At 28.3% G+C, this 11564-nt stretch overlaps 1 long non-coding RNA gene across 1 annotated transcript; it reads left to right on the top strand.

The window, feature by feature from the left end:
- The first annotated feature begins 10907 nt into the window (after nt 1-10907).
- On the top strand, nt 10908-11564 carry LOC119767716. Its single transcript, XR_005277668.1, has 2 exons — nt 10908-11053; nt 11116-11564. It is a non-coding gene; the product is annotated as an uncharacterized LOC119767716 (long non-coding RNA).

Genomic DNA, 11564 nt, shown 5'->3' with positions numbered 1-11564 from the left:
TTGATGTACCTGCCATCCCACCCAATCACGGCGTTCTAGCAGGATTCTAGTAGAGTTCTAACTGAGGAGGATATTCTAACAGCATTCTAGCAGAAACGTTCCATGGTTCTAGCAGGATTCTGACAGAACCAGCTCTGCTAGAATATTTCGTGACTGGGCAGTCACGGCGTTCTCGCAGGATTCTTAGAGAAATCTTACAGAGCGAAAATGTTCTTACTAGACCGCTGCCATCATCCTGCTAGATTTTCTCAAGAATTCTTTGAGAATTCTAGCTCAAATGCAATAACCGGTTCTAGCAGAAGCCGGTGCCCAGTCACGGCGTTCTCGCAAGATTCTTAGAGAAATCTTACAGAGCGAAAATGTTCTTACTAGACCGCTGCCATCATCCTGCTAGATTTTCTCAAGAATTCTTTGAGAATTCTAGCTCAAATGCAATAACCGGTTCTAGCTGAAGCCGGTGAATTCAACCGGTTCTGTAAGAGTTCTGCTAGAACTATTCTGACAGACCATCCTGCTAGAATTCTGTAAGAATTTTGCTAGAATGATATGGCAGGAATTCCTGCTAGAATCCTGCCAGAATTTTGCTAGAAAAGAACGGATAATACAATTTTGGGAGCTAAATCATGTTTTAAGCAGATTGGGGTTTATCTAGCTTTGCGCTAGCAAAATAAAACCAGTTTAAAATCTCTTTTATTCAAATACATCACACATCACAATAAATTGTACAATGATCAGGCACACACTTTTTCAGGTACTTCGCTTTCACTATTTCACTTGTGCAATTTCAATTTATTTTTTCTACTTTTGTGGTAGTTTTGAAACCGGCAGAAGCGTCCAGTTTTATCGTTCAGGAAACGAGCGGCTCATTTCATGATGAGGAGGACTATGCGGATCTGAAGAAAAAAAGGTAACCTCAAAATCAATCTTGTTTAATTTTTTTTCATGGCTGTGCTTACCTAAAAAATCCACTTGTAATAAAGTTGTCTGCACGTAGTACCAGCTGTACAGGATTCTACCAGATCCGGCTGGTCCGAATGGTTCCGGAAAAGTTGGCACACGGGCACACAATCGATCCACAAACTTAGCGGAACATTTTGGATGTTTTGCTTTTTTGGGATATGCTCCTCGTGCTTTCGTCGATGACATCCAAATGTTGTGCTTCCCGGCACCGCAGACAAACCGCGTTTTTATCGAAAAAACGTCGCGATATGACTAATGTTGTTGACCTGTGCGAACACATTTACTTACAAGATGGCAGCCACAAAGCGGTTCAGCGGAAATGACGTTATTTTCGACATATTTTGCTCTGTCAGAACATTCTAGCTAAATTGTTATAAAATTCTGACAGATTTCGCTCTGTAAGAATATTCTAGCAAAATATTTACAGAAATCTGGCAGGCCTGCTAGAATCATTCTAGCAGGATTCTAGCAGAACTACCCAGTCACGGATATTTCTAGCAGAGCTTGTTCTGCTAGAATCCTGCTAGAATTATTCTAGCAGGCTTGTCAGAATGCTGTAAGAATTTTGCTAGAATATTCTGACAGAGCAAAATCTGTCGAAAATGACGTCATTCGCTGAACCGATTTGAGGCGAATGCGATTGCCGCCATTTTGTCAACTTGTTCGGTCAAGTTCTTTCATTTTCTTTTGTCGAAGGAGAATGACGTTTTTTCTTTGCCACCAACTCGGTAAGTTAATTGTTCAAGAAAATGACCCAACATAAATAATAATTTTTTTCTTTATTTCAGCAGTTATACAAACAAGGTGGATTTTCTGGCGAAACCCTGGACATCGTCAAAATCGATGATTCCACAATGGCCCAGGAACAATCGCTTGGACGGATCGGAGCGGGCGCAAATAGTGGAAAGTGGAGTAGGATACGTAATCCTCAAAAATAGTGTGTTAGGTGAAATGTAGAATCGTGGAATAAATTAAATAAATCACTTTAATCTGCGGAAAACATTTTGGTCTTCACATTCTAACAAAATTCTAGCAGGATTCTAACAGAAACATCTGACAGCATTATTCTTGCAGAATTCTAGCAGGATTCTAGCAGAAAGTCTTTCCGTTTAATTCTAGCAAAATTCTTACAGAATTCTAGCAGCAGATCTGTCAGAATAGTTCTGGCAGCATTCTAGCAGGATTCTTACAGAACCGGATGATTTCGCCGGCTCCTGCTAGAACCGGTTATTGCATTTGAGCTAGAATTCTCAAAGAATTCTTGAGAAAATCTAGTAGGATGATGGCAGCGTTCTAGTAAGAATATTTTCGCTCTGTAAGATTTCTGTAAGAATCCTGTGAGAACGCCGTGACTGGGTAACTCTGCCAGAATTCCTCGTGACCGGGATGCATTTATGGAACATAATCGTTATATCGGTCAATGTTTATTTTTAAAGGAAGCTTTTGTGACAAGAATAAATATCATTTGATTTTACAGTGATAATTCCATAAAAAAAATGTGCTTGATTTTTTTTGAGCATAAATTGCAGTATTTATATGATTTTTGCAATTCACTTCAATTATTGAGATCATAAATGATCGTAGTAAGCCGGGCGTGTAGTAAGACGTGTTTTTCCGGCTGTCATTTTTCAACTCTCAATTTTCAAGAAAAAAATGTTTACAAAAGTTATTGAAATATACGCCATTATTGGACTTTGCTAGTGGCTGCGGTGGTGCTTTGGTAGTTCCGGTATCAATTACAAGACAACGGAAATAGATGCCATCCGTTCAAATAGAATGCTTCCCCGCCTTCGGACCAAACTCCAAAACCAGGATTGCTTCAGCACGGCTGAGTGTGTGAAGTCTTCAAAAGGAGTTTCCCCCTTGTAGATTTTGTCCCGCTGCCTTACGATTATCGAAGACAGCACTTGCAGCTGTATGTCGTCGTTTTATTTGCATTCAAGTTGGGAACGGACGGATTATCGTGGTTTCATTCGATTATCTGAGCTGCTGAGGGCTGCCGGGAGTTGGACTGGTTACATGGAATTCAAGCATGAAATTTTGATGAAGGTGGAAAGACGCCCGGTGAGCACGTTCCACTTTTATTTCAGACACTCAATCGCATATTCTAACAAACATTCATATCAATTAAGTCTAACAACGCCAAATTATCACTATATACGCGGTAAGTACCAGAGAGAAGGGAAATGAGAGGGTAAACTGGCTATTTATTTTTGACCCCATAACGCGGTACACACGGTACACATCGCAGCATTCTGGAAAATTAAAATGAGAGTTACCAATTTTTGTTCAGTGACTTGAGGCGTTACGGTTTTGATGACGTTTCCCTCTGTAAAAAAATTTCACTCTTTTTAAATTGAACTGTCAAAACAGTCGACTTGACCAGCGAACTGTAGAGATCCTTGGTAATATTCGAGAGCTTGGTTGGATTGCTTCAAAAACGTTTTGAAAACCACCGGCGGTTGCTGCTGCTGCTGCTTTCCGCTCGGTTCCGTACCGGCCGGTGTTGTACTGTTCTCCAGGTTGTCTGCTTCTAGCTTAATCTTCTTCTGCTTCTGCTGGACCACGACTTCGCTACCCTGCTGATTCCCCTCGTCCCCAGCGCCAGTGCCAACACCGGTCCTCAGCCGGCACTTTCTTCAACGCCACGTCTGCTAATGTCCTGCGCCAGACCAAAGTCCACGAGCAGAAACTTTTGCTGCTTCCGGTTGTGCAGAAAGTTGCTCGGCTTGACGTCTCGGTGGATCTCGTTGAAGTCGTGCACCCGCTTCAAAGCCACCAGTCGGTTCCGCAGGTACAGCTGCGTTTCGACCGGGCTCATCTTGTCGTAGTACTGGTGAAACTGGTCGTGCGCAATGTACGGCATCACGAACGCCACCGATTCCTGCCGGATCAGGCACAGATACAACCCCGACCGCGTTGTTGGCCCAAAGACGTTGATACATTCTTGGCTGAGGTGCACCTGATTACGCGCCTCCCAAAGAAAATAGGTCTACAAACAACTTAACAAACAGCATATCAAGAGAAAGTAAGCGCCACCCACTTTGGCTTGTTTTCGCTACGCTTTTTTAACTTTTTCCTTACCAACACCTTATTGATCTTAAGTCAAGAAAGATGAATAAAACTCATTTAAATTGAGATGTGTTTTCTTTATTCAAGCGTTTTTATCAAGTTATACAGCGGGACGATCTAATCACGTTGTTTCCAAGTTAGTTGTGTTTCAGGGGCATGTGGTCAGGTTCCAAAACGCTCCAAAACTTAGCTCCAGCAGCTAGACACATGATCTAGATCGTGCCCATCATGACCTAAGGCTATAGATTCAGCAAGCAAAATTGGTCACAATGGCTCATTCGACGTGTTGGCCGGAAGCTTCTTACGGCTGAAATGGAACAACTTCAATCAACATCTCACTCTACACTCAAAAACTCATATTCTCTTCATAGTCCAAGTTCTCCGTGCAATCGCGTGCATCAATGAAGGGCGTCTGGAGGCAGGGCCGTGTACAAGGGGGGTTTTAGGGGTTTAACCCCCCCCCCCCCCCTCTGGCAAATTAAGTTAGTTACACCTCATGCGCCCCTCGGCCCGAAGAGCCGATTTTTTTTAGCTATGTTGCTAAAAAGCCAAAGAGATTTTTTTTTGCTTTTTTCAAATCGAAATGAAAAATTTGACTGGAGGCTCCCTAATGACTAAAACATTTTTATGAAAATTATGAAAAGTTAACTATACACTGAAAAAAAAAAAGAAGGAACCCAATTCCTAAAATTTAGGAATTTGCCAACTTCTGCCAGAGAAGTCACCCAATTCCTAAATTTGCTGGCCCAATTTAGGAATTCTGATACTTCTTTGGAAAAATGAGCTTAAACTGACAGCAAAGCTTCCCTTGCGCTACTGCGCCATCTGATATTGAAACTCGGAATTATTCTTCAGAGCTTAACAGTCTGAACTTTCCTCTTTCTTTTGTTCTCGAGAGACGCTGGTCAAGCTTGACTTGTTTCGACAGGATTCTGATGATCGATCCACATAAATGCCAGAATAAAACTTTTTCATTTACAAATATTTTCAGATAATCAAAATTTAATAATTCGCTCAAATTAAAAAAATAAAATATCAAAGTATTGAAAGTATAAAAATTATAAAAAGTATAAAAAGTATAAAAAGTATAAAAAGTATAAAAATTATAAAAAGTATAAAAAGTATAAAAAGTATAAAAAGTATAAAAAGCATAAAAAGCATAAAAAGTATAAAAAGTATAAAAAGTATAAAAAGTATAAAAAGTATAAAAAGTATAAAAAGTATAAAAAGTATAAAGAGTATAAAAAGTATAAAAAGAAAATAAAAAGCATAAAAAGTATGAAAAGTATAAGAAGTATAAAAAGTATAAAAAGAATGAAAAGTATAAAAAGTATAAAAAGTATAAAAAGTATTAAAAGTATTAAAAGTATAAAAAGTATTAAAAAGTATGAAAAGTATAAAAACAATAAAAAGTATAAAAAGTATGAAAAGTATAAAAATATAAAAAGTATAAAAAGTATAAACAGTATGAAAAGTATAGAAAGTATTAAAAGTATGAAAAGTATGAAAAGAATTAAAAGTATGAAAAGTATGAAAAGTATTAAAAGTATTTAAAGTATTAAAAGTATTTAAAGTATTCAAAGTATTTAAAGAATTTATATTATTAAAAGTATTGAAAGAATTAAAAGTATTGAAAGTATTAAAAGTATTTAAAGAATTTATATTATTAAAAGTATTGAAAGTATTAAAAGTATTAAAAGTATTTAAAGTATTTAAAGTATTTAAAGTATTTAAATTACTTAAAGTATTTCATGTATTTAAAGTATTTAAAGTATTTAAAGTATTTAAAGTATTTAAAGTATTTAAAGTATTTAAAGTATTTAAAGTATTTAATGTATTTAAAGTATTTAAAGTATTTAAAGTATTAAATGTATTTAAAGTATTTAAAGTATTTAAAATTATTTAAAGTATTTAAAGTATTTAAAGTATTTAAAGTATTTAAAGTATTTAAAGTATTTAAAGTATTTAAAGTATTTAAAGTATTTAAAGTATTTAAAGTATTTAAAGTATTTAAAGTATTTTAAGTATTTAAAGTATTTAAAGTATTTAAAGTATTTAAAGTATTTAAAGTATTTAAAGTATGTAAAGTATTCAAAGTATTTGGAGTATTTAAAGTATATAAAGTTTTCAAAGTATTTTAAGTATTTAAAGTATTCAAAGTATTTGGAGTGTTTAAAGTATTTAAAGTATTTAAAGTTTTTAAAGTATTTAAAGTATTTAAAGTATTGAAAGTATTGAAAGTATTTAAAGTATTTAAAGTATTTAAAGTATTTAAAGTATTTAAAGTATTTAAAAAAATTAAAGCATTTAAAGTATTTAAAGAATTTAAAGTATTTAAAGTATTTAAAGTATTTAAAGTATTTAAAGTAGTTGAAGTATTTAAAGTATTTAAAGTATTTAAAGTATTTAAAGTATTTAAAGTATTTAAAGTATTTAAAGTATTTGAAGTATTTAAAGTATTTAAAGTATTTAAAGTATTTGAAGTATTTAAAGTTTTTTAATTATTTGAAGTTTTTAAAGTATTTAAAGTATTGAAAGTATTTAAAGTATTTAAAGTTTTTAAAGTATTTAATGTATTTAAAGTATTTAAGGTATTTAAAGTATTTAAAGTATTTAAAGTATTTAAAGTCTTCAAAGTATTTAAAATATTTAAAATATTAAAAGTATTTAAAGTATTTAAAGTATTTAAAGTATTTAAAGTATTTAAAGTATTCAAAGTATTCAAAGTATTTAAAGTATTTAAAGTATTTAAAGTAATTTAAGTAATTAAAGTATTTAAAGTATTTAAAGTATTTAAAGTATATAAAGTATTTAAAGTATTTAATGTATTTAAAGTATTTAAAGTATTGCAAGTATTTAAAGTATTAAAAGTATTAAAGTATGTAAAGAATTCAAAGTATTCAGGGTATTTAAAGTATTTAAATTATTTAAACTATTTAAAGTATTTAAAGTATTAAAATACTTTAAATTTTTTAAAGTTTTCAATGTAGATGTTTAAAATACTTCAATAACTTTTAGATGTATTAAAAGTATTCCTTATTTTTAAAGTTTTTATTATAATATTAAAAAATACTTTAAATACTTCTTATACTTCAAAAATTTAAATACTTCAAATACTGTGATTACTCTTAATACTTCGGGCACTTTAAAAAGTTTAAATACTTTTAATACTTCAGATACTTTAAATACTTTTAACACTTTAAATACCTTGAATACTTTATATAATTTAAATATTTTAAATGCTTCAAATACTTTAAATACTTTAAATCTTCTTATTTTCAAAAATTTAAATATTTCAAATACTGTGATTACTCTTAATACTTCGGGCACTTTAAAAAGTTTAAATACTTTTAATACTTCAGATACTTTAAATACTTTTAACACTTTAAATACCTTAAATACTTTAAATACTTTGAATACTTTAAATACTTTAAATACTTTAAATACTTTAAATACTTTAAATACTTTAAATACTTTAAATACTTTAAATACTTTAAATACTTTAAATACTTTAAATACTTTAAATACTTTAAATACTTTAAATACTTTAAATACTTTAAATACTTTAAATACTTTAAATACTTTAAATACTTTAAATACTTTAAATACTTTAAATACTTTAAATACTTTAAATAATTTAAATACTTTTAATACTTTAAATACTTTAAATACTTTAAATACTTTAAATACTTTAAATACTTTAAATACTTTAAATACTTTAAATACTTTAAATACTTTAAATACTTTAAATACTTTAAATACTTTAAATACTTTAAATACCTTAAATACTTTAAATACCTTGAATACTTTAAATACTTTAAATACTTTAAATATTTAAAATACTTCAAATACTTTAAATACTTTAAATACTTTAAATACTTTAAATACTTTAAATACTTTAAATACTTTAAATACTTTAAATACTTTAAATACTTTAAATACTATAAATACTTTAAATACTTTAAATATTTTAAATACTTTAAATACTTTAAATACTTTCAATACTTTTAATACTTTAAATACTTTAAATACTTTAAATACTTTAAATACTTTAAATACTTTAAATACCTTAAATACTTTAAATACCTTGAATACTTTAAATACTTTAAATACTTTAAATATTTAAAATACTTCAAATACTTTAAATACTTTAAATACTTTAAATACTTTAAATACTTTAAATACTTTAAATACTTTAAATACTTTAAATACTTTAAATACTTCAAATACTTTAAATACTTTAAATATTTAAAATACTTTAAATACTTTAAATACTTTTAATACTTTAAATACTTTAAATTCTTTAAATACTTTAAATACTTTAAATACTTTAAATACTTTAAATACTTTTAGTACTTTAAATACTTTAAATACTTTAAATACTTTAAATTCTTCAAATACTTTAAATACTTTAAATACTTTAAATACTTTTAATACTTTAAATACTTTAAATACTTTAAATACTTTAAATACTTTAAATACTTTAAATACTTTAAATACTTTAAATACTTTGAATACTTTAAATACTTTAAATACTTTAAATACTTTAAATTCTTTAAATACTTTAAATGCTTTAATTTTTTTTAATTTTTTTAATACTTTAAATACTTTAAATACTTTAAATACTTTAAATACTTTAAATACTTTAAATACTTTAAATACTTTAAATACTTTAAATACTTTAAATACTTTAAATACTTTAAATACTTTAAATACTTTAAATACTTTAAATACTTTAAATACTTTAAATACTTTAAATACTTTAAAAACTTTAAATACTTTAAATACTTTAAATACTTTAAATACTTTAAATACTTTAAATACTTTAAAAACTTTATAAACTTTAAATACTTTAAATACTTTAAATATTTTAAATACTTTAAATACTTCAAAAACTTAAAATAATTTAAATAGTTTAAATAGTTTAAATACTTTAAATTGTTTAAATACTTTAAATACTCAAATACTTCAAATGCTTCAAATACTTTAAATACTTTAAATACTTCAAATACTTTAAATACTTTAAATATTTAAAATACTTTAAATACTTTAAATACTTTAAATACTTTAAATACTTTTAATACTTTAAATATTTTAAATTCTTTAAATACTTTAAATACTTTAAATACTTTAAATACTTTAAATACTTTAAATACTTTAAATTCTTCAAATACTTTAAATACTTTAAATACTTTAAATACTTTAAATACTTTTAATACTTTAAATACTTTAAATACTTTAAATACTTTAAATACTTTAAAAACTTTAAATACTTTGAATACTTTAAATACTTTAAATACTTTAAATACTTTAAATACTTTAAATACTTTAAATACTTTAAATACTTTAAATACTTCAAATACTTTAAATACTTTAAATACTTTAAATACTTTGAATACTTTAAATACTTTAAATACTTTGAATACTTTAAATACTTTAAATACTTTAAATACTTTAAATACTTTAAATACTTTAAATACTTTAAATACTTTAAATACTTTAAATACTTTAAATACTTTAAATACTTTTAATACTTTAAATACTTTAAATACTTTAAATACTTTAAAGTCTTTAAATACTTTAAATACTTTAAATACTTTAAATACTTTAAATATTTAAAAAACTTCAAATACTTTAAATACTTTAAATACTTTAAATACTTTAAATACTTTAAATACTTTAAATACTTTAAATACTTTAAATACTTTAAATACTTCAAATACTTTAAATACTTTAAATATTTAAAATACTTCAAATACTTTTAATACTTCAAATACTTTAAATACTTTAATTTTTTTAAATACTTTAAATACTTTAAATACTTTGGAAACTTTAAATACTTTAAATACTTTGAATTGTTTAAATACTTTAAATACTTTAAATACTTCAAAAACTTAAAATAATTTAAATAGTTTAAATAGTTTAAATACTTTATATTGTTTAAATACTTTAAATACTCAAATACTTCAAATGCTTCAAATACTTTAAATACTTTGAATACTTTAGGTATTATAAATACTTTAATTTTTTTTAAATACTTTGAATACTTTCAATACGACGAACTGTCACTTTTTACACGGCGCTCACACACACTATCAAAACAACGTTTGATAGTGTGTGTAAACTCCGTGTAAAAGGGGCGTCAAACTAAAAAGTGACTCCGTTCGTTTGACAACAGTTGGTGTCAAACCATCGGGGTTTGAGTGTACTTGAAATATTTTAATTTCATTACATATTTTCTTTGAAAACTGCAAATACCTTAAAAATTTAAAATACTTCAAGTACTTTCACAATTTCAATCACTTTTCATACCATAAACACTTAAAAATACATTAAAAAACCATAAATGTTTTAAAAACCTATTTTTTTCAAAATTTCAAATAAAATAAATACTTTGCATCAAAATTTACATACTTACTTTGAATACTGTTAATACATTAAATACTTTGAATACTTTGAACGCCTTATATAATTTAAATGCTTTAAATACTTTATGTACTTTGAATACGTTAAAAATACTTTGAAAAATTTAAAAACTTGCTATACTTTTAATACATCAAATACTTATTATGCTTTAAATACATTAAAAAACTTAAAATAATTTAATTTCGTTAAATACTTGAAATACATCAAATACTTTAAACTTTTCAAATACTTTAAATACTTCAATTTTGTATAAACATCAAATACATAAAAACTTTTGAATATTTTAAACCTTAAATATTTAAATTTCTTTTTTATGAATAGAGAATTCGAAAACAAGTTTTTATTTCGGTTTTTTCATAGTAGATGTCATGTCAAGGGTTACTTTTTTAATATCGTGGACTCATGAGGATTAAAGCTCTGCAGAACAAAAGCAAAGTGAAGTGCAAAGTGAAATAAAAACTCCAACCGAGCGGTCACGATCGAACTATTCCGAGCGGATCCGAGGAGAACCGCCAGGACCAGGGCCGTTCCGGAACCAGAATCGGTTCCATCTGTTCCTCTGACGGGTTGTATGGGATATTTTGTTTTTAATACGGTAAGTGCATTTAATTTCGTTGCTAACTACTTCAAGTATTGAGGTTAGGTTCACTTTTCCAGTCTCGCCAAGTTGCACCGGATTTCAACATCATGGAGAATAAGTGTAAATTGGCCAATTTGTCAGTTGTTCCCGATCTGGCCATCCAACCCAGAATGCGTGGAGTGTACCGGTTTTGCGGATTCCTCAGCACTTTTGTCGGATTTGATGGCAGCGGAGGCTGAAGGCAGTTTATCATCGGCGATTCCTGTTCAAGATTCCGAGTTCGAGTCGCGGAAGTTGAGATCTGCTGGCCGCGGACGGGGAATCGGCCATGGAGTCGGCGGGCAAGTCACTCGGAACGAAAACGGCGACTCGCTTCTGGAAGGCTTTGAATGGTGAATTCCGGAGGAACAATTTAAGTGCTTAGAGGCAGTTTATATTTCCCAGTGGACATAATTGAAGTGTACTGATTATTTTTAATGTATTTTTAACGATTTTTTTTGAATAAAACTGGCTTTTTTGCATTGTT

Source organism: Culex quinquefasciatus, chromosome 2 (genome assembly GCF_015732765.1).
Source record: "Culex quinquefasciatus strain JHB chromosome 2, VPISU_Cqui_1.0_pri_paternal, whole genome shotgun sequence".
In the NCBI taxonomy this organism is placed as follows: domain Eukaryota; kingdom Metazoa; phylum Arthropoda; class Insecta; order Diptera; family Culicidae; genus Culex; species Culex quinquefasciatus.
This window is presented reverse-complemented; position numbering and strand designations above follow the sequence as displayed.